The sequence below is a fragment of the Schistocerca cancellata genome, chromosome 6, assembly GCF_023864275.1.
Source record: "Schistocerca cancellata isolate TAMUIC-IGC-003103 chromosome 6, iqSchCanc2.1, whole genome shotgun sequence".
In the NCBI taxonomy this organism is placed as follows: domain Eukaryota; kingdom Metazoa; phylum Arthropoda; class Insecta; order Orthoptera; family Acrididae; genus Schistocerca; species Schistocerca cancellata.
In genome coordinates this window covers 385,409,528-385,432,486 of record NC_064631.1, presented here as the reverse complement: position 1 = coordinate 385,432,486, position 22,959 = coordinate 385,409,528, and positions in this window count along the sequence as shown.

The following is a 22,959-nucleotide window of genomic DNA, read 5'->3' as shown; positions in this document are numbered from 1 at the left end:
AAGATGATTGCCTTCCATTCCTGAATGTTTTGGTTAAACGGAAGAGTGACGGCTCGGTGGGACATTCTGTTTATCGTAAACCCACTGACGCTGATTTGTATCTGCATTCTTCAAGTTGCCGTCACCCATCCCAAACCATGAATGTGCTTAAAACCCTTGTGCACAGGGCACATACGGTGTCGGATACAGAGAATTTGCCTAAGGAACTTGCCCATTTAAGGACGGCGTTCAGAGACAATGGATACTCGACCGGGCAGATTAACAGGGATTTCTCAGCTAAAGCCAGGAACCGGGAAGTGGATAAAGAGGAGCACGCACCAACCAAGCCCCTGGCTTTTCTTACTTTCGTTGGAAATATCTCCTTCAAAATATCGAGAATTCTTAACAATTTTGATGTGGAAGTGGTTTCTCGTACACCTTCTAAGATTTCGGATTTGCTGGGACCGGTGAAGGATGATTTGGTACTGCGGAAGGCGGGAATTTATAAAATACTGTGTCAATGGGGTATGAGCGATATACGACAGACAACGCGTACAGTGGAAGAGCGTTGTACGGAACATCAACGTTGCACTCGCCTACTTCAACCCAGAAGTCTGCAGTTGCGGAACATTGTATTTCCAACGGACATTCAATGGAATATTACAAAACTTCGATTTTGGCCATAGAAACAACCTGTTGGGACTCCATTATTAAAGAATCCGTTGAAATACGCATTTTGGAAAATCTAATGGGTCGTGACAGTGGTTACCAACTGAATAACGCGTAGATTCCCGTCATATCCGAAATTTGGTCTAGACGAAGACGTCAGAAGACTTCGATAGCTGCGCGAGCGACAATACCGACGGCAGCTGAGTCTTGCAGTTCCACCAGCGAGGGCGCTTCCTCTGGGCGGTGTGGTCCTTCTGTCTCCGCGCGGCAGTACCATCAGCGCACTATATAAGACGGAGTGGTGAACGTCTTCGTCAGTCCTCATTCGGCTCACCTGAAGATGGCTGGTAATTGCCCAGCTGAAATATCGTGTATTGAAGTTTACGACGACTGGCTACAAGCCAGAAATCTCCTTGAACAGTGGATTCACTGAGAAAATTTTAAATTTTACGTTACACATCAAGTAATATGTGCTCATGCGTAACGGAACCAGGTGGATCTTAAATAGCAGCCAAGTCTGAGGAAGACTGTCTGGGATCCAAAACGAGAACCATCGACATTCCGTACCAAAGGGGATCTACCTTTCTCAAAAGTTTGACTGCGTAGACTGTGTCGTTTGTCAGTTTCATTAATCACTTTGAAGTTCAATAGTAGCTACTGGTTTTACCAACATTACCATTCGGCTTACAAGCATGATTTTCACAGCTGAAAAGCTGGCTCTCAACTTTAAAGAGGTTGAGTTAAAATTGTTGTAAACTTCATCTTTACAATTGTTTATGCCTTTAATCTTGTTTTTGTCTGTTAGTCGCTTAAGCTGAAGTGAAATTTTTAGTTTGTGATTTGGAATACATTACAAAGGTTTTTTAATTAAACGAATTAATTACTGTAACGTTTAACTCAATCAATCGGTCCCAGCCATTGTCGTGCATATCTAGTACTTCCACAAGCTTGAAGTTGGCTTCAGTTATTCAATAATTAAAAACAAAAAAAAGAGCGAAAATATCGTTTCTTCGACTTTGTTGCTTGGCAAGAAAACCTGAGTGGGTGAGCAGGTATTCTGATACCACAGAATTATGCTATTCCACATAATTATGCTGCTAACTGAATCACTGCAAAACATAAGGAATCAAATTACAAAATAATTACTTTGCTAAAATAGTTGAAAGTGCCACACCAGGAATCTCAAAGTTTCTGCATGCCAATAAGAATGTTGCTCTTTATGCTACTGTAATGGCAACTACTGCCACCAAATGTATCAGGATGACCAAATGTAGCGGGAAGAGGTAGAAGGCGCCGTATTAAGGCTCGTCCGAGCATTCCAAGTGATTTATTGTTTCCAGTTACCGTGCCCCCATTCCTGTTGGGCTGCATCACGGAGTCCTGCAATACTGAGGACACCCCTTCACTGTCTGCAAAACGGCTTGACGTGGAATGGCTGCCTCAGTGACTCGTGGACGCACTGCTGTGAGTCGAGTCGGCCTTGTACAGCAGCAGAGTTGCAGCAGCATCAGGATGCCGGCAGTCGACTCAGCGATCTGCATCCCTGCCGACTCAGCGCCGCTTAGTGTGAGCTGCAGGCGGCCAGCTGCATGCTTCTCGCTGGCGTGGCTGTGATCATGGCGACAACAAGCTCCTGAGATCTGGCGTCCAAATTTGCGGTCCTCGCCTCGGGATGCCTCCAGCATGTGTTGGAAGCCAGGACGCCTGCCTACAGTAGCGATCCATGGAGTGCCCCACTGCTAGCTGGCTACAGACCCCGCGTTGCCCTCAGAGGGTCGAACCAGTGACCCGCCGTGGGCTGGAACACCGGCGCCCCATCTGCTGCTGTTTGTAGCTGGTGGTGTGGCAGTCCCCGCTGTCCAGGAGAGTTGCCACACTTGAATGAATCTCGTTTTAGAAGGACGCACCAATTTATACGCATCTGTGCGCCACTGTTTTGCCATACGCGCCACTTCGCATCATGTACTCATAACATGCTAGGTTGGCCAGTGGGCCCCTCCTGCCTGTGATTTGCGACATGCAAAACCGCTATGTCTACTCTTTCAGCAATTTGACGGCCGTGTGGCCTCTATTCCACTTCACAACTGTTGGTATGCATAACTTACTGCAATCCGGCCCGTACCTGGCTGTAACTTGTGCTCAGAATATTGCACAAAACTAACTTTCCTTAACCAAAACGGTGGTGCTGCTAACTATTTAATTACACAAATGACGCTGTTATGGGTTTTGAAACGAAAGGTTCACCTTCAGAAAGTTGTTCAAGTTTGTATTATATTTCTTGTTGTTAGCTGCTAAAAACAGACAACAATTAATTCAAACAACAACAAAATAATATAAATTTGAACAGCTGTCTGAAGATGAACCTACAGAGCTGAGAGCGGTAATGGTGGTATTGGTGTAAATAAATGCTATTTTTATAGTTGCTGGTTGTTGTTTTCTTATTTACAAGAAATAACTTGTGTTTTGTACACAGCTACTATGTCAAAAACATCAGTTTCCGATAAAATAGCACGAAGAAAGTTTTATTCCAACTGTCATTGATCCTGTGGTACTACGTTTTATTTGTTATAATACAAGTACAGAAATGCTGCTTTAGGTTTTTAACTAGTAGAACTGTAGTCAGCAAAAACCACTTATCACATCTTTTACAGTTTGGAAATCGAGAGAGAAGCACCGCTTGTCACGAAGACCATATGCCTTGTACTAACGTATGTCTGAAACACTTTCTCCATGTTTGGCATCAGGATCCACTCTAGGGACATATAACAGAACACCAAGAACAGAATAGCAACGAAAACGCGTTTTTTGAAAAATTTCACTTAGAACGTTTCCGTTCATACTCTGCAATTGTCAACCACACTAGACAAGAATGGTAAGATGCTCCACCTCCTGCTCGTCCTTAGGGTTGGAAATTCCCTGATTTGTTGCTTTACGGACAATTTAGACGTGGAAAGATCGTTTGGTAGCTTGCTCAAGTGGGTACAAAGATCTTAGCACAGTCGGATTTTCGCGTGTAACTAATATTAACAAATTTTTGATAAATGGTACACACAATCTAGTCGTGGAAAGAACATTGTGAATATTGATTTGAAGGTCCATTGTGCCTTGCGCCGAGAAGAGTTCAAATTAAAGTACGAGAACAGCAAAATGTAAGAGACTACGTGGGTTCTGTGAATTCACATGGATCATACTTCCACTCTCCTCGCCGCCCAGTCCCTTTATGTAGACAACATGAGCGCGTAATGCCACGAGGTCGATTCTAAACGACGATATTCCACTAACTTCATATTTTATGGACCAGATATGGGCATCTAAAGAGAGAATCTCTTAAATAAGGTAGGGTTTTTAAAGTCCATTCCTTATATTCTGGTGCATGGAATGTAAAGGGGCTCGTCAGAGTGGGAATGTCAGACCCTTAGCCAGTCACGATGGTCATGGAAAGATGTCGTTTTGGCGTCAGAACAAAGAAAAATAAAGAGAGGTGGGAGATAGTTCACGTCAGTACTAGCTGAGAGCCGGAATCAGAGCATCCACATTTGAGCCGATGCTTCCTTTACAGCCTGAAGCCGACACGTGGTTTCTCTTCTACACTCCTCAGAGGTTGTTCAAAAGCGACTTGCAGGGGAATGTTGGCCAGCAGAAAAAATCGCTACTGAAGCGGCAACCTTACCTGATACGTAGCTAGTTGTATGTTGATGATTTGTTAATGGCGATCCACACATGGAAAGCACTTGTACATTTGTTAGGAAAGTCATTACACAGGGATTACAGCAAACTGCAAAAGTCGAAATTTGTGAGGGAGAAAATTAAGTTACTTAACCACATAATTTCATCTACAGGAATAACACCAGACAGCAGGGTCGAAAGACTACATACCATTTTAATCCGAGCACTTCCTTCTTCGTCTTCCACTCTTAATGTTCCGTCTTCATTTTTACATGTTGTATATTACACCTCTTTCTCTATACCTTACCACTATGTTTCTCGGGATTTTGACCATCCTGCACCATTTTACATTGTCGAAAGCTTTTTTCCAGTCGATAAATCCCGCGAACGTTTCTTGTTTGTCTTCAGTCTTGCTTCGATCATAAGCCGAAACGTCAGATCTGCCTCTTGGTGCCTTTACCTTTTCTAAAGCCAAACTTATTATCACCTAACAGATCCTCAATTTTCTTCTCCATTCTTCTGTATATTACCCTCGTCAGCGACTTGGATGTATGAACTGTTAAGCTGATTGTGCGATAATTCTCACACATGTCGGTTTTTACAATCTTGACGGATGATGTTCTTCCGAAACTCTGATGGAATATCGCCAGTCTCGTATATTCTACACACCAATGCGAATAATCGTTTTGTTGCCACTTCCACTAATGATTTTAGAAATTACGATGGAATATTGTCTAACCATTCTTCCTTATTTGATTTTAATTCTTAACAACTCTTCAAGTTTCTGTTTCTAGTACTAGTTGGGGTTCCTCTTTCCTATCGACACCTCTTACTTCTTCTATGACGCCATCAGGTAAGTTTTCCCCCACATAAGGGCCCCAAATGTAGTTTTTCTACCATCCGCTCTCTTCTTTACATTTAACAGTGGAAGTACCACTGCAATCTTAATGTTACCGCCCTTGCTTTTAATTTTATTCTAGGTTATTTTGCTTTTCTATATGCTGCGTCAGCCTTGCTGACAATAATTTATTTTTAGATTTCTTCACATTTTTCACGTAGCCATTTCGCCTTAACTTTCATGCACTTTCATTCCTAAGTGACTCGTATTTCTGTATTTCTGAATTTCACTAAACATTTTTGTTCTTCCATCTTCCAATGACCAGCTGAAGCATTTGTTCTGTTACCCACTTCTCACAGTTACCTTCCTTGTACCTAAGCTTTTCTCTCCAGCTCTTTACTTATACCAGCATAAAAAAGGAGTCTTTTTTGGCTTGCGTTCATTTTTTCGACCGTTTGTGCCAAACCAACTTTTAAGTACATAGTACAACTTTGTTAATCTATTGAAGGAGAAGACGCCGTTGAAAAGCAACTGCAAAAGAATTTTGATGCAATAAAAGGTAATTCTGGTTTTTATTTCATTGAGATATAACGAAAGATTTATTCCTATTTACTGATGCTTCATTTATTGGCTTACGAGCTCTGTATTTCAAGTCAGCGAAGGAAATCGTAAGCAAGGTATTCATGTTATTATTTTTGTTGGCCGTAGATTCTCAGAGTGTGAACATACCTATATTACTACCGAGTTGTAAATTCTAGCGGTAGTGTTGACCATTAAATAGTTCAATAATTATTTTATTTATGAAAAATTAATATCTTCTGTAATCAGCAGGCTTTAAGCTTTCTTAATGTCATGCAAACTAGTCCACCTGCACTTAGCGCGTTGTCACTGTTTTTTACAGGAGTACTGTTTTGCGGCAATCCACATCTTGGAATATCTAGCCACGATTACAAGGAGGTTTAACTGCACATACAGAACTTGTAGAACAAATTAGAATTATTGTGTCTTACTGTGTCTTACTCACGAGAGACAGTATTTGCCACCAATGTTACTTAGGTATGCGTAGAAATATGGCGATTTGAAGAATGTTGATCAGCGCCGGTATGAAGTTAAAAACACTAAGTTCACAAAATCCTATAAGATAGCTAAAATAGTTACAAAATATAGAATGATGCGCTCTTCTGCAGACGCGATACACGATCTGACGCATGATGTGTTTACATTCTATCCCATGTGGACATGCATTGTTATGGTACACACTTAATGTGTGGTATCATTATGGTGCATTTAAGTGTATCAGAAAGATCAATTTGTATTGTTATTGCTGAGAAGATGGATGCAACAGCTAATTAAAACACATCTTATATGTCAAAAAGCAAAACTCGTAAACAAATGATGTCGTGCAAAGTAAGATAATATCATACCAAAAAAACCACTACAGGTCGACCCAATTGATGTTGCATGACCTTTCTCCACAGCTGGAGACAGAGTTATGTATGTAGTAGCACTGTGATATTTTCTCAATGTACGTTAAATTGTATGGTGGATGTCTCCTGGAGCAGGTATATTCAATAAAATAATAGTTTAGAGCTATGTACCAACACTTGGCAAGCCTGCTGCCATGCTGTCAGATAACGCATTTAACTTCACTTACGAAGCATGAATATGGCGTTAAACAGATTCTTCATCTTCAGGGACATCCCACTGAACATATTTTTCGAGCATGTAACGATTTCATTAAAATCGGTCTATACAGTAATTAAACAAAATGAATAGAATATTTAAAGCTTTTTGAACTGGCAGTGGACAGATTGACACTGTATAACACACGTTTTATCCGGCTGAACTCATAAATAATACGAAAGAAGGGAATGAACAGTAATATCCGCTTCCACGTCTACGCGGAGTGGAGTATTCCTGGGAAGAAGGTAAGAAAGGCCTTTGTCTCACTGGGCAAGGAGGCACGCTTGAGAAAGCTCAGTTACGATGAAAGATTTCGACAAATGCAAAAATATGAGAAAAAAGAATGGATTCTGTTAGAAACTTAGCTGAATTCTTCCCTTCTTTGCAAAACCAATTTTAAATGATAACTTCTGTATACAAATCCTCATGAAATAGCGAGAATTCCACACAAAGGAAGTTATGTCGTGGCCTACGATAAAACTAATTTAGGGACTGTGTGTCTACCGGAATCTTAAGAAATACTTTCGTAAATAATTGGTCTCATTTACATACTGTAATATGTGACGTTTTATACATTTCAGTGTGACTATTAACAGTAATCTGCAACTGGCTTAACAGGCTTTGTCAGAAGAAACGTTAGAGCCATATATAAGAAAAATATATATGTAGACTGAAGGAATACTATGAGATTAATACTATCAATACTTCGGCACTCATTAGGATGAGAAAGTTTAAGATGCAGTAGCTAGATGATGTTGATCTTACTTACTGATTATATACGTTGAATGAATTATTTCTTAGGCTCTGTACTGTCTAGGCCATACCAACACCTGTTGACGGATGACAAGTATGTAGATAGTAGGTATAAGATGAGTAAACCAAAAGACACTGCAGCATTAGTTTCAATAGTGCATGGACATTACTTTCAAACAGATAATCTAACTGCTGTGATGACTAATGAAGCAATACATTGACTTAGGAACATATTGAAAAGACGACTTCTGGTTTCTAGGTTAAAATGAGATCATAGTATCCCAAGGAGGTTAGCTTATTAGTGTTCAGAAAAGAGAATGAAGACGCTAATTTATTTATATAACTTGACTCTTCACAGTGTAAACAGTCTATTGTGATATTTTTGGGTGTTAGGTAATTAGTTGCATAGTGTATAGCTGTAGTTTTGCAGTATTTTTATAAGCAGTGGGGGAAAGGTTAGCACAGGTAGAAAGTGGTTTGACTGATAATCTTTTGTAAATGTTGGTATGTGATGTTACTACAAGGTAGCAATATGAAATTGACTTAGTATTAGTACTATCAAAGCGATATAAATATTAGTTTAAGAAATGTAAGCTGGTTTTGAACGAATCGCGAGTTACAAGAATGTATTCTGCTCAGCTTGGAGCATAAGTTTTTTGTGCTTTCACTTTGCTTTTCCGAATTCCACGTATGGATGTAACACACATTGTCTTATATATTCTACAAGGAATTGTAATAGATTAATATATCTTCGTATGTCAAGGGTAAAATTGGAATCTGTATCGTTGCAAATGATAGCATCGCTTCTGTAATTTCGTGTTTCATATTTTCTCAAAATAACTGAGACACTTAAAGTCTCTTTCTTGTTAGCTTTCGCTTCACCACTGTTTCCATGTAAGGAAGCATTTCCTTGCTCTCTGTAATTTTGCTCATAATTATTGTTATCTGAGCTGATTTATGTTTTTACTTAGAGACATTGATCCATATTCCTTTACTAATGATGTGTACGGAATCTTTGTCTTTTAGCTATTTCACTGCGATGAGAAACCATTGGTTTTGTGACGAGTCGATTGTGGTCCAACAGTGCCCCACCATATACACACGTGCGTTTTATAAATTGAACTTTGCAATCTATATTTGTTATTACGAAGTCTTAATAATGTTTCTGTGTAATGAAAATCATATGCACCATTATACTTCATTCCATCACGGTTCACCGTCACTGGGCTTTTCCTCTGCACCTAAAACAAATCAGAAAGTAGCAGGTAATGGAGCCGTCTTTCGCCTAGTAGGAGTCTTAATATAAATTAACATTAGAATTCTTATTATTCATGTTTTTGATATGATTCAGCTGGGGTAACTGTGATGTGTCTCACCTCCGAATAAATATCTTTCGGAGGATTAAAGTTCAGTTATTTTGTTACACATTCATTCTATGAAGGATACATTACAGTCACAACGAATTGTACTTTAACGTCACAAATAAAAATTTAATGAGGCAAGAACTGGAAACAACAATAAAAAGTTAGTTTTCCCGCTAAGCAGGCTGCTCGGCCTGCACATTACTTCTCCTTTCCGAAGGCCCACTTGTAATTGAGATGTGACCCGTTTTGGGGGCTTAAAGCTAGGGGTAACAGAAGCCTATGTGGCTGGGTTCACCAGATGGGCTTACAAAAAGTCTGTATAATACGTTATGTTCTTAATTTTTTGTTGACTGTCTCAAAAAAATACTCAACAGACGCTCAGATGATGGGTGAGGAGGTAAGGTGGTAATGTCGGCCGTCCAAGGTAAAAGAACAGCGCGAGCGACAGGCGAAGTTAGCCTCGCGGGACACTTGTTCGACGAGCATGAAAGAAGGAGTTGCGGAAAATGTTGTAAATCAAAATGGCCTTTAAGTACTGATATTAAGCCTCGCAAATGTTCATAATCTTAGAAGGAAAATTTCAATGTGGAAGAGTGATAGCAATTGAGCCGGTATGTTACAGGTAAAATCCTAACTTAAGTAGCAAAACGTTACAACGGTAGTGTAATTTTATAATAAAGTTATTGAAACTTGATTTACAGGCAATTAACTGAGCCCATTAGTTATTAAAAGATGTAATCGCAATTGAATCTCGGCCTTCTGATGAAAACAAGTTCTGTAATTACATGCATATCAGACACTATCATCAACGTTATTAAAAATTAGCAAGTGGAACCCATGCTTACAGTGACCTGACAAATTTGTGTATAGCTATACATTAAACAACTGCAAAAATGATATTTCAACAGCCGCTGTTTTTAAATCTTTTTATTTCGACTCCTCAATAGAGTATGTTCAGGCCCTGTAGCATGAACAACAAAAAGCATCCAGTCGTACATGTATATCAGGGAATCAATACTTGAACATGGTTTGAGTAGAAGCCTTCACGAGCAGAGTTTGCTCCTTACACATGTAAGAGATGGGACAGTTGGTGTTACTGTGTGGAGAGCATGCATCTCTCGTGAAGACTTCTGCGGAAACAGGAGCAAATATTGGTTCCCTGCCACAGGGCCTGAAGATGACTCTATTGAGAAGTCGAAACTGGCAGCCTAAATAAGAAGGTATAAAGGTAACAACTCCTTTTACAGTTCATAGACCAGTCGCAGTCCTAAACTTCATAACTGCAACGTGGAGCCTCGTTCACTATACAATGAATAGGTGTTTCAGCTACCCGAAATTATCTTAACTACTAAGACTCTTTGAGATGTCAGTTCCCTGTTTACACCGTATGACAGTTACATCAGATGTGATCAAGAATTATCATGGCCTAATATTTGACACTAGTAGCAAAGTTTAAGGTTACAGATTAAGCTTTACACAAGCCGTATTCACGATAAGTACTACAGGAACGAACTTCGCAAAGACCTCCTGCGTACGGCGAAAATGTGTTTACAACACCCTTGTTTACATAAAAATCCCGCAGTCGCCCATAACTGGAGTATGGTGAACAATGAAGAAACAGAGAGCGAGAGCAGGATAGTGAAAATAATTTTTGTTGATTTACGTCAACAATATGCAACACAGTGCGATCTAGGCTGATCTGCCTCTTCTCACGTGCCGTTAGTTGATCGATTAATAGGGGCAATAGGAGAATCTGGGCGTCCGCAATGTTTGACAAAATAGACATGTTCTTATGGTGACTTATATCGAACCGTAAATCCGGGAGATAAAGCAAAAATGAGGCTGGACTTACGCCTAGTGGCTACCCTATTGGGCTTAGAGCTTGGTAGCGGATGAGATCATGTTACACGGAGAGAAACTGATTAGTAGCTCGCTGCCAGATAGCATGACTCGATAAAAATCAACAATAAGAACAGCATAATAGCAAACAATGGTCGCAGACAATGATTCGGGGACGCTATACAACCAACTCTTACGATCACAGTAAAAATTGGATCCTGAACAACCGTTACTATAGGTGGACAAGTGGGCGCGGAAGTTCCCGCTAGCAAAAGGGCAATTTCGCAAAATCCGGTTCCAGTCTGGAAAACCATGTCTGAACAAATTAAGTTTCTGCCTTGGGTGCAGCACTGCAAGGCGTCTCACGGCGTTACAGCTTGCAGTTGATGGTCTTTACTGACAAACAGTAAAACGTGAATATGCTGCGTCGCATGCTTATGTAAAGCGTCCCAGGGTACAGGGAAATATACAGTTGATAACTCTCAAACTCGCAACTGGAACAAGATAAACATAGCCATACTTTCACGGTAGTGTTATTTTATTGGTCAGCTGAACCTTAGAAGCAGCGTAATGATCGAGCAGAGTTATTGTGTAATGGGACAGAGCAATTGTAGTAGAGCAAGGCCTTAGCCACTGTTAGCGTCCTGTTAATGCTTTAAGTTCGCTCAGTACTGTCGACAAGTAAGGGCTAACAATGTGATCTAGGTTTTCATAAAGTTGCACGTTGATGTAGTTACTACACTGGTTTACTGAGTATTGGGGAACAGATTATCTCGTAGGGTGTCAACCGCAAGTGATTCTGGCCGCGGGCGCTTTGGTTGTTTTCAGCAAGTGATGTTGCTCAGTGAGATAGCAGTATTCTAACGTCTAGCATCGTGATGATCTGGTTCGCTGAACATTTTCGTTAACTGGCCCTCGTCAGAGTTAAATCAAGATATCGTTGTCCTAATATGTGGACATCGGTAATACAGCGTAATTGCAGCCTGTTATTAATTACTTTTGCGGTGGCCTGTGAGGGATGAAGAACTTCTGTCTGGTGAGATTTCTGCAAAATGGGTACACAGTTCAATAGTTTTGCAGTTGACGTTCTTCACCCGAAGAAGCTTCAAATTGATGTTGCCATAAGCTGACATGATTTGGGTAGGGGATGGAGGTTAGGGGGTGGGGGGTAAGGGCGTATAGAAGAATAGTTAGGCGTTCTAACAGTAAGCCCGTAGAGGGAGACTCTATCAATCTTGCATCTAACTGCTGTGGAATGCTTCCCTCTACGACAGGAAGTAGCCGGTGAAAAATGTCTTTTCTCAAAAAGCCACAAGAATTTTGTGAACACAGCAAAAAGCAAGTTTCTGTCCGGGTCCAAACGCATTAACTGCTCCCTCAGCTGGGTTTTAATAAAGTTTGTTTTATTTAAAAAGTTTTAAAAATTTTCGCTTTAAAATTTCGTAGACATTACATTTCAGCACGACCTCGTCTACGCTTGCCGTTTAGGTAACCTTTTTCGATTCTTCACGTGCCGCTTCCCGTTTTTGCTAAAACAACTGTGAGCCCTCCACAACCCTTAAAACGGTATTTCTTGTTCACTGCCCACTACTGTTCCATATGGAATATTTACTCCTTGTGTTCCAAAGTAATGTAATCACGTGGTAACACATATTTCTCAGGTAATGCCTTCGGTTCGTCAACTGCTTGTTTCCTCTTGTACTCGGCTGCAGTGTAATACTTCGCATCTAGTGAGAGGTTCGATCAGAAAGATCCTTCAATCTCTTCGCTACCCGCAGAACTCTCCCCGTTCCACGATGCATAATTTTAAGGATGCGCTCCTACTGTAAGGTACTCGGTCTACGTCTACTACATATACATCTACATCCATACTCCGCAATCCACCTGACGATGTGTGGCGGAGGGTACTTTGAGTACCTCTAGCGGTTCTCCCTTCTATTCCAGTCTCGTATTGTTCGTGGAAAGAAAGATTGTCGGTATGCCTCTGTGTGGGCTCTAATCTCTCTTATTTTATCCTAATGGTCTCTTCGCGAGATATACGTAGGAGGGAGCAATATACTGCTTGACTTCTCGGTGAAGATACATTCTCGATACTTCAACAAAAGCCCGTACCGAGCTACTGAGCATCTTTTCTGCAGAGTCTTCCACTGGAGTTTATCTGTCATCTCCGTAACGCTTTCGCGATTACTAAATGATCCTGTAACGAAGCGAGCTGCTCTCCGTTGGATCTTCTCTCTCTCTTCTATCAACCCTATCTGGTACGGATCCCAAACTGCTGAGCAATATCAAGCAGTGGGCGAACAAGTGTATTGTAACATACTTCCTTTGTTTTCGGATTGCATTTTCTTAGGAATCTCAGTCTGGCATCTGCTTTACCGACGATCAACTTCATATGATCAATCCGTTTTAAATCACTTCTAATGCCTACTCCCAGATAATTTATGGAATTAACTGCTTCCTGTTGCTGACCTGCTATATTGCAGCTAACTGATAAAGGATCTAACCTTTCTATGTATTCGCAGCACATTAACTTGTCTACTTTGAGATTCAGTTGCCATTCCCAGCACCATGTGTCAATTCGTTGCAGATCCTGCTATATTTCAGTACAATTTTCCATTGTTACAACCTCTCGATATACCACGGCCCCATCCCCAAAAAGCCTCAGTGAACTTCCGATGTTATCCACAAGGTCATTTATGTATATTGCGAATAGCAACGGTCCTATGACGCTCCCCTGCGGCACACCTGAAATCACTCTTACTTCGGAAGACTTCTCTCCATTGACGTGCTGCGTTCTGTTATCTAGGAACCCTTCAATCCAATCACACAATTGGTCTGATAGTCCATATGCTCTTACTTTGTTCATTAAACGACTGTGGGGAACTGTATCAAACGCTTTGCGGAAGTCAAGAAACACGGCATCTACCTGGAACTGATGTCTATGGCCCTCTGAGTATCGTGGACGGATAGCGCGAGCTGGGTTTCACACGACCGTCTTTCTCGAAACCCATGCTGATTCCTACAGAGTAGTCTCCAGAAAAGTCATTATACTCGAACATAATGCGTGTTCCAAAATTCTACAACTGATCAGCGTTAGTTCTGCACATCTATTCGACGTCCCTTCTTCAAAACCGGGATGAACTGTGCCCTTCTTCAATCCTTTGGAACGCTACGCTATTCTAGAGACCTACGGTACACCGCTGCAAGAAGGGGGGCAAGTTCCTTCGAGTACTCTGTGTAAAATCGAACTGGTATCCCATCAGGTACAGCGGCCTTTCCTCTTTTGAGCGATTTTAATTGTTTTTCTCTATCCCTCTGTCATCTATTTCGATATCTACCATTCTGTCATCTCTGCGACAATCTAGAGAAGGAACAGTTCAGTCTTCCTCTGTGAAACAGCTTTGGAAAAAGACATTTAGTATTTCGGCCTCTGGTCTGTCATCCTATGTTTCAGTACCATTTTAGTCTCTATTAACTCGGGGTCTAGGCTACTTTTTCACTGGTTACTCACGCCTTGTCCTGTTTTCCTAAGCATGTCCATCTCAAAATTACGGGTATGTTTTGCTTTACTAATGTCCGTATTGGTATGACATGTTCCAGACTAATACTTAATGTACTCAATCCACTGATGCGACAGTAAGATGGCTTCAATGTCTGCTTATCGCCAGGGGCTGAAAGTAATAAGCTCACATCAGTATCTTTACGCGTTACCCTTTTATGTGGCCTCTCATAGCTACATTCGTCACCTCAGATTACCGTTGATCAGGAAAAGAGCCAACACATTTTATCGTAAGCTCGAAACGTCGTCTACGCCAGCTTCGCTCGATTTCCCGATCCATACATACTGTTGCCCATACCTACATACGTAAATCGTCCTCGGCGTTTATTTTGCCTAGTGTCGAAAGGTTACAAAATCATTCAAGCGAGCTAGCTATCTCTCCACAGTGAGAACAGCAGGGGCCACGACACCTATCGACTGAGTGTCTGCAGGCCTTACACCGCCTACAATTGGCCACCATAATGACTACAAGTGTGGAGCTATCTTTAATTCTCCGCCAATTTGTGAGTTTCTCCCCTTAATGGGTACGGTCACATTTATCGCCCCTGATTCTTCAAGAAGCGCGTTTATCCATTAGTTCGATCCCAGGATATAAGTCCACTGACAAGGTGGATAGTTTGTCAATGTTAATACTCACATTCATTATGTCGGAGTATCAGTCGGATAGTCCTTTCCCAATATGTGAAAACTTCCGGCATTCCACTATGATTTTGCTGAATATACATGGAATTTGCCTCTCTTGTCGTTTTTAAATGCGCAACATTTAATTAACACCCATCAGGTCAATAACAGATTCGGCCAAAATCGCGCATGATTTGAAAAATGTGCCGACGTTTTCAGATGTTTTCCTGAGAACAACGGAATGAAAGTAACAGAAGGAAGGAGGACTTTCAGGGTATCTAACTGACTGAATGCTTATGTCTAATTTTCGATCAAATGACGGTGCTTGTGTTGCCTGCAGCTGTTCCCTCAGTTCCAAGTTCTTATCAGCAGGTATAGAATGCATATACACTCCTGGAAATGGAAAAAAGAACACATTGACACCGGTGTGTCAGACCCACCATACTTGCTCCGGACACTGCGAGAGGGCTGTACAAGCAATGATCACACGCACGGCACAGCGGACACACCAGGAACCGCGGTGTTGGCCGTCGAATGGCGCTAGCTGCGCAGCATTTGTGCACCGCCGCCGTCAGTGTCAGCCAGTTTGCCGTGGCGTACGGAGCTCCATCGCAGTCTTTAACACTGGTAGCATGCCGCAACAGCGTGGACGTGAACCGTATGTGCAGTTGACGGACTTTGAGCGAGGGCGTATAGTGGGCATGTGGGAGGCCGGGTGGACGTACCGCCGAATTGCTCAACACGTGGGGCGTGAGGTCTCCACAGTACATCGATGTTGTCGCCAGTGGTCGGCGGAAGGTGCACGTGCCCGTCGACCTGGGACCGGACCGCAGTGACGCACGGATGCACGCCAAGACCGTAGGATCCTACGCAGTGCCATAGGGGACCGCACCGCCACTTCCCAGCAAATTAGGGACACTGTTGCTCCTGGGGTATCGGCGAGGACCATTCGCAACCGTCTCCATGAAGCTGGGCTACGGTCCCGCACACCGTTAGGCCGTCTTTCGCTCACGCCCCAACATCGTGCAGCCCGCCTCCAGTGGTGTCGCGACAGGCATGAATGGAGGGACGTATGGAGACGTGTCGTCTTCAGCGATGAGAGTCGCTTCTGCCTTGGTGCCAATGATGGTCGTATGCGTGTTTGGCGCCGTTCAGGTGAGCGCCACAATCAGGACTGGATACGACCGAGGCACACAGGGCCAACACCAGGCATCATGGTGTGGGGAGCGATCTCCTACACTGGCCGTACACCACTGGTGATCGTCGAGGGGACACTGAATAGTGCACGGTACATCCAAACCGTCATCGAACCCATCGTTCTACCATTCCTAGACCGGCAAGGGAACTTGCTGTTCCAACAGGACAATGCACGTCCGCATGTATCCCGTGCCACCCAACGTGCTCTAGAAGGTGTAAGTCAACTACCCTGGCCAGCAAGATCTCCGGATCTGTCCCCCATTGAGCATGTTTGGAACTGGATGAAGCGTCGTCTCACGCGGTCTGCACGTCCAGCACGAACGCTGGTCCAACTGAGGCGCCAGGTGGAAATGGCATGGCAAGCCGTTCCACAGGACTACATCCAGCATCTCTACGATCGTCTCCATGGGAGAATAGAAGCCTGCATTGCTGCGAAAGGTGGATATACACTGTATTAGTGCCGACATTGTGCATGCTCTGTTGCCTGTGTCTATGTGCCTGTGGTTCTGTCAGTGTGATCATGTGATGTATCTGACCCCACGAATGTGTCAATAAAGTTTCCCCTTCCTGGGACAATGAATTCACGGTGTTCTTATTTCAATTTCCAGGAGTGTATGTACAAGTAATACCGCTCTTGGATAACATTTAAAGATGAAAGCCATGTTATGCTTCCTATGGATGAGGGTAAGAAAGTTTTTCTTGTTGACCCTAAGAGACGGGATCTTTATAATGTTGAAGAATTGAAAATTTATGTCCATCATTCAACGAATCCCTCTGCAGTTATAAATCAACAAACAGGTACCGGTCGGTAGTGGTTTTTTAATGCGTTTGATGAGTTACTAACATTGTAGTGTTTCCTTTCCCCTTGATCACCTCGCCTACTCTATTTGTACCTTACACTCATGTGTATTTAACTTTCTGGATATACCGATTCCCATCAAGCACCACTGCTTAATTTAACTTTGACTTGGCGCGGTAGCACTTTAATTTAGCGCGTGTTTCTTTACTCTTCATGCCGGTGGTTTTCATTGCACCTAACCCATTTCTTCCGTTGTCGCTCATTCCCACACTTTGGTAGGCTTCACTTATTAAAGGCTAATACGTCTAATTATTACAGCAGGCTATCTATATGCTGGTCACCTATTCCTTATACATCCCTTCATCCCTTGTACGCTATATGAGGTAGTATTTGGAAGTTTATGCACCTTCCTACCTTTCTTTGTTTTTCTTATGACGTCAGGGCCTTCTGGGCTATATTATGTTCTGATATGGCCGTATGGTTGTAATTTATGCACAATTTTTCTTTGCGCTTAACCATCTTAAAGCATGAGGCTCCTCTAACAAGGATATAAGTGTCTACTGGGATCAATCAGTTCTACTTCTTTTTTAAACTTGGAGTGATTTTGTTTTACTCCATATATAATGTTCAGTTAAGGCTTTATAACAAAGATAGTCTTATTATTTATATGTAATTTTCTGTAAATATGTTTGTGCGAAATTTTAGTCCTGTCTCATTCATGTACTTTATATTGATACCATGTGTCTGTTTATAACAGGCATTTGTTCTGTACTGTTTCTCCTACTCCACTCGAGACATGTAACTAAATTTACCAAGAATGTTTAAAAATACTTCGGAACCTAACTTCCCATGATTTTATTCTTATATCACGTGCTTTGGTCAGCTCAGCCCGGTTTGATTTATTTGACACACATTTTGTTTTATGTATAAGGGAGCATTTTATTTTGCTACTATTTGCTGAAAGGATGCTCAAGTTTTGCCTTTTCTGTTTCAGTCTCTTTCTTTTTAAGAAAAGTATGCTTATGTGTTTTTAAAGACAAAGAATATTTTACTGTCTGTTGTTCAACTTCGTTAGTGTCATTTATAGTTCTGTCACTTGGCTGGTCATGCATGTCAACTGATCGTTGCATATCCTGTTGTCACTTCATGGGACAAGACATTACGTTATTGCACCCTTTTCGAGTAGTCCCGTTGCATTTGTAACATTTTCTCCTGTGTTATGTGATTGCTAAGCCTGACTAGGCTCTAACGTTACTAATTTTTCTGAATTACACATTTTTATGTTCTTATAGTCTTTAATATTATGCTTTGTTGAGTGGTGTTTTTAGTACTAAGTGAATTCTTCCTTAAGCTTGTACTGCATCTGTAGTTCGTCATGTAAGGATGTTTAGTGTTAACTGTAAATGGATACATTGTTTACTGGCCCACTGAGTATATAAACTTCATTTATGTTTAGAATATTCAGTTACATCTCTTATGTAATAAATATAATTATTCTCATGGCAGTTTCCTTTCCTTCCTACGACTGTGTTTTTGGGCTATCATTTAGCGCTCAAAATAATCTGGTTGCTTTATGTTTTGGTTCTTTGTATGACTTTTGTATTGTGAACGGTCTGTTAATTTACCACTTTATTATCTCTTCCATCTCTTTCTATCCCATGTTGCCCTTCCTTCCCCTTACCTACCGGCCCTAATTAAGCGTTATATGTATTATCCACTGATAGGTATACACTTGTTTACTATAACGTACATTTAGGTTCATGTTTATATTTCGGTTCCTACTTTTATTCTGTTTTTAATTTCATCATGAAGTTGTTCATTTATTTATGTCAGCGCAAACAGTGTCAATGTACCAGTACTGTCTCGTCTTTGGTAGTTTCTGGTAGTTAATTTCTGTAACACCATCTCTCCGTCAGCTGAGTACTGATGTTGCGGACTGACTCACATGACCGTCCTTTGCATAAAGATTTATCTATTTTTTATGTCACTTTTTGAACATTTGTTGTAACACGCTACATTTTTAGTCTTAGTGATTTTCACCAATTTCGCTTTTGCTTATGGCTCTGTACGTTTACTTGGCAGAAGTTCTGATGTTTGGCTGCACCTGAAACGCTTCAGTATAGCAAAAAAAAAATATGTTTGAACAACAAGTAACAAGTTAACAAGTTCATTCAAGGGACCAAGCATTGGCATAAGTCTCCTCAAGTTTACGTAATAGCGGAACGCTATTGTCTGTCTGTACTTTCTTCCATATGCAGGTGGGTGGTAGGCATTTCATGCGCTAAAATTAATGGCAAGAGACGTACACAAAAAATTTTGTCATGGACATACGAGATTGTTACAAACCCGCCATTCGGACTTGTACCCAAAAAAGTGCATTCAACGTAAATTAGTTGTTCACTTCTCTGATTGTTATCCTACCTCCGATGCTACGGTATGTATGGTTTCATACACTATGGTAAGAGAGTTGCGAGAACTGTCGTTGTAGAAGAGCTGGAGAGGAGCAGAACTAATTAGTGAACAAGTAGCACAGCGAACAGATAAGTTACTTAACTTTTATTTCTCCAAATGTTCGAAGACTCAATACAAATAATACATCAAGAATAAGAATCCAACTATTACAACAGCAACAACGATGGTGATGGCACCACGACCAGGCGGTGTACGTCTAGATTCATTTAGCGATGTGGCTCCAAGGGTGAATAAGCTAAGTCACAGCCGCCAATAATCCTATACTGAGGTGCTGAGCCGCTGGCGTGCTCTGTTGCGTCTGCCGGATCCTATACGACCTCTATAGACAGTGGACGAAAACGTGCAATACCATTGTCAACTGTAATACGCCTATAGGATGATTTTGATAAGTGATCCACATCCGACACCATGGCTCGGGGTGTCAGCAGCTCTAAAACCTCGCTTTAGCGACACCCACAACAGCCAGCTCGAGTTTTAGTTAGCATCGATGGGACGAGACACTAGCTGCCCCGAAGAAAAGGAACAGACTGTTGAGGCTTGTACAAACTGCGTGGCTGAGCTGCGAGCAGCCGCTTTTTATGGTTACCGGCGGCGGCAGTGGAGACGATGGCATGGCGGTGCCAGCGGAACGGTCTGACCCCAGCGGCAAAGGACTTGTCAACTAGAGCAGCTAGCTTTTGACACATAACACGTAGCCAATCATGACACGAAAATTTTGGCCTCCTTCACAGACTGAAAGGTAGGCAATCCCACTTCTGACGTCAGTTTTTGTCAAAATGGGAGAGTGCTGGCTGGGATAGAAGAATATCTAGGATCTGAAGAGAAGTCGGTTGAATAAAATAATTTTTAACTCCATTTCTTATATTCTGGTGAACGGAATACAACTGAGTACATCTGACTCGGAATGTTAAAACATTAGTCCGTAAAGATGATCATGAAAAGGTGTGATTTTGGCGTCAGAACGAAGACTGAGCAATAAAGAAAGGAGGTAGTTTACGTTATTACTAGCAGAAAGCCAGAGACCACAGACAGAGAGAGGTGACTGTCGGACCGATGTTCCCTCTACAGCCTAAAACCAACAAGTGATATCTATCCGATGCCCCTCATTAGTAGTTCGAAAGCGGCGTATACTTTTTTCTTTTCTTTTTTTTTTTTTTTTTTTTTTTTTTTGTTAGACCATTTTAGACATTTCCAGATCCATTGATGCAACAGTGCATACTGACTACATGAAATGACTACATTTACAGATCAATATCACAAGCGGTTCAGAGGTTTCATGGATTGACCCATGTTGAAACACGGGCGGCAATGCAGTTAGTGACTATGGCAACCAGGCGATCGTACTGATGCTGAATACCGTCCTGGGATACGTTATGCCATGCCTCCTTCTCCTGTTAGGATAGTTCTGTAAGAGTTGTTGGTTGACGAGTCGCACGAGTCACTTCTTGTCCCATCGTACATTTTTTTGGGCCGGGGGTGGGGGGGAGGGGGGGGGGTTATCAGTCTTCTGGTCTGTTGCGGCCCACCACGAATTCCTCTCCTGTGCTAACCTGTTCAGCTCAGAGTAACACTTGGAACCGACGTCCTCGATTATTTCGTGGATGTTTCCAATTTATGTCTGCCTCTACAGCTTTTGCCTTCTACAGCTCCCTCCAGTACCATGTAAGTCATTCCCTAATGTCCTAACAGATGTCTTATCACCCTGTGCGTTCTCATTGTCAGTGTCTTCCACATATTCCTTTCCTTTCCGATTCTGCACAGAACCTCCTCATTCCTTACCTTATCAGTCCACTTAATTTTCAACATTCGTCTGTAGCACCACATCTCAAATGCCTCGATTCATCGTACCTACAAGTATTCAATTGGAGACACGTCCGAGGCTCGAGATGCCCACAGAAGTTGCTACACGTCCTGCAGAGCCCTTGAATATCACCGGCAGTGGATCAACACAACTTCTTCCTGTTGTAAGAGTGGCAAAAGAGCGGGTCTACCAAACTTCTGCACGTACTGAGTTCTAGTCACCGTCCCTTCCAGAAACACAAAACGTGCACGTGAGTTGTAACTTATCGCACCCCAGACAATAAAGCCTTAGGTGGGGTCAATGGGTTTTGGACGAATGCACTCGAGGAGACAAACCTCTACGAGACAAAGCTCATTAGGTATACGTCGCAAGCGAAAACGACTATCACTTGCGTGCAGGTAAAATCTGCTTTCATTGCATCAATCGAGCCGTGTACGTCGATCCTCTGACGTGAGTGGAAGATGGACCAGAGATGTGTCTGCCCCTAGTCCTACTGCTCGTGACAGTTCGTGTTGACTCGTCTGTGCTGTGGTAGCTGTACGATCTGCCACTGCTGTCCTTACAATAAAACGATCCTGTAGGGCGTCTATGCTGATTGGACGTCCAAAATCTCGTCTGTGGGTGTTCATTTATTTATGTCAGCGCAAACAGTGTGACAACTGATATCAGCATCGTTGCCCAGTTGACTCAGCACGTCCAACTTGGGCGTCAATTTTCCGAAGGGAGCATCCCGCCGCAATGTGACCTCTTTCCAATCTGCTCAGCTCTAGTTGTGGGAAGGATGACTGCGCGTCCATGCCCTGGTTGACTGCTTGCTTCACACGTTTGCACCCAGTTAAGTCCCCGGCTGTGATTATTCGATATTACAAGGTAGACACACGTAGCGCTCTGGTAACTATACCATAACGCTGTTGGCGAACGACCATGAAACCATTATCAGTACATCTACTGTCACCCAGGTAGCGTCTGCCGTCATCGGATCAAAACCGACATTATATTTCCAGGTGTATTAATTTTTTTCTGGCAGTGTGTAAATTCAGCTTCGATCTTGTTCCATGGCCATGGACAAAGTCTTTTGTGTAGTTGCTGTCAATTTTATTTTTGATGTGTATAGCGGATTAAATTTACTCGCATGGTACAGTTAAACAGTGCTTTGAACAAATCTCTCAATAAGCTCCACTCTCATCTTTGGTTATATTCTTATGTCCCTTTTCTGTAGTTTGAAAATGTGTTCATCTGTTGTGCATTTGTCACTCAGATAAGAATTCCCTATTTAAAAAATGAGTGTACATGTGTACAACATGTGACTAAAAGACAGTGGCTTTTATACATTGGTGGCAGGACTCCAAGGACTTAACATGATGATGACATTCTGTTTTCAAGTATCTTTGTGTGTTCCCTCCCCTTCAACTAAGAATCAATAAACATATACAGATAATTTATGTTTGTTACGCAGCCTATAGAGGTGCTGTTTACACGTAATTTAACAGTGTCAATCTGAAATTGACGGCTTTTATTTTATTTATGTCCAATGTCTCTTTATTGCATTTTGACACGTTGTAAATTTCCTTTAAGGTTTTATGTATTTTCTCTGCACGGAGTTCTCTTGTTTTCTAACTCACTATAAAATTACTGTTATCTGCATCGCTTCATTTCGATTATAGTAGAGCAAGACTGGAGATGTTTTATTTCGCAGTTGAGTTTTCCTAGCTGGCACTG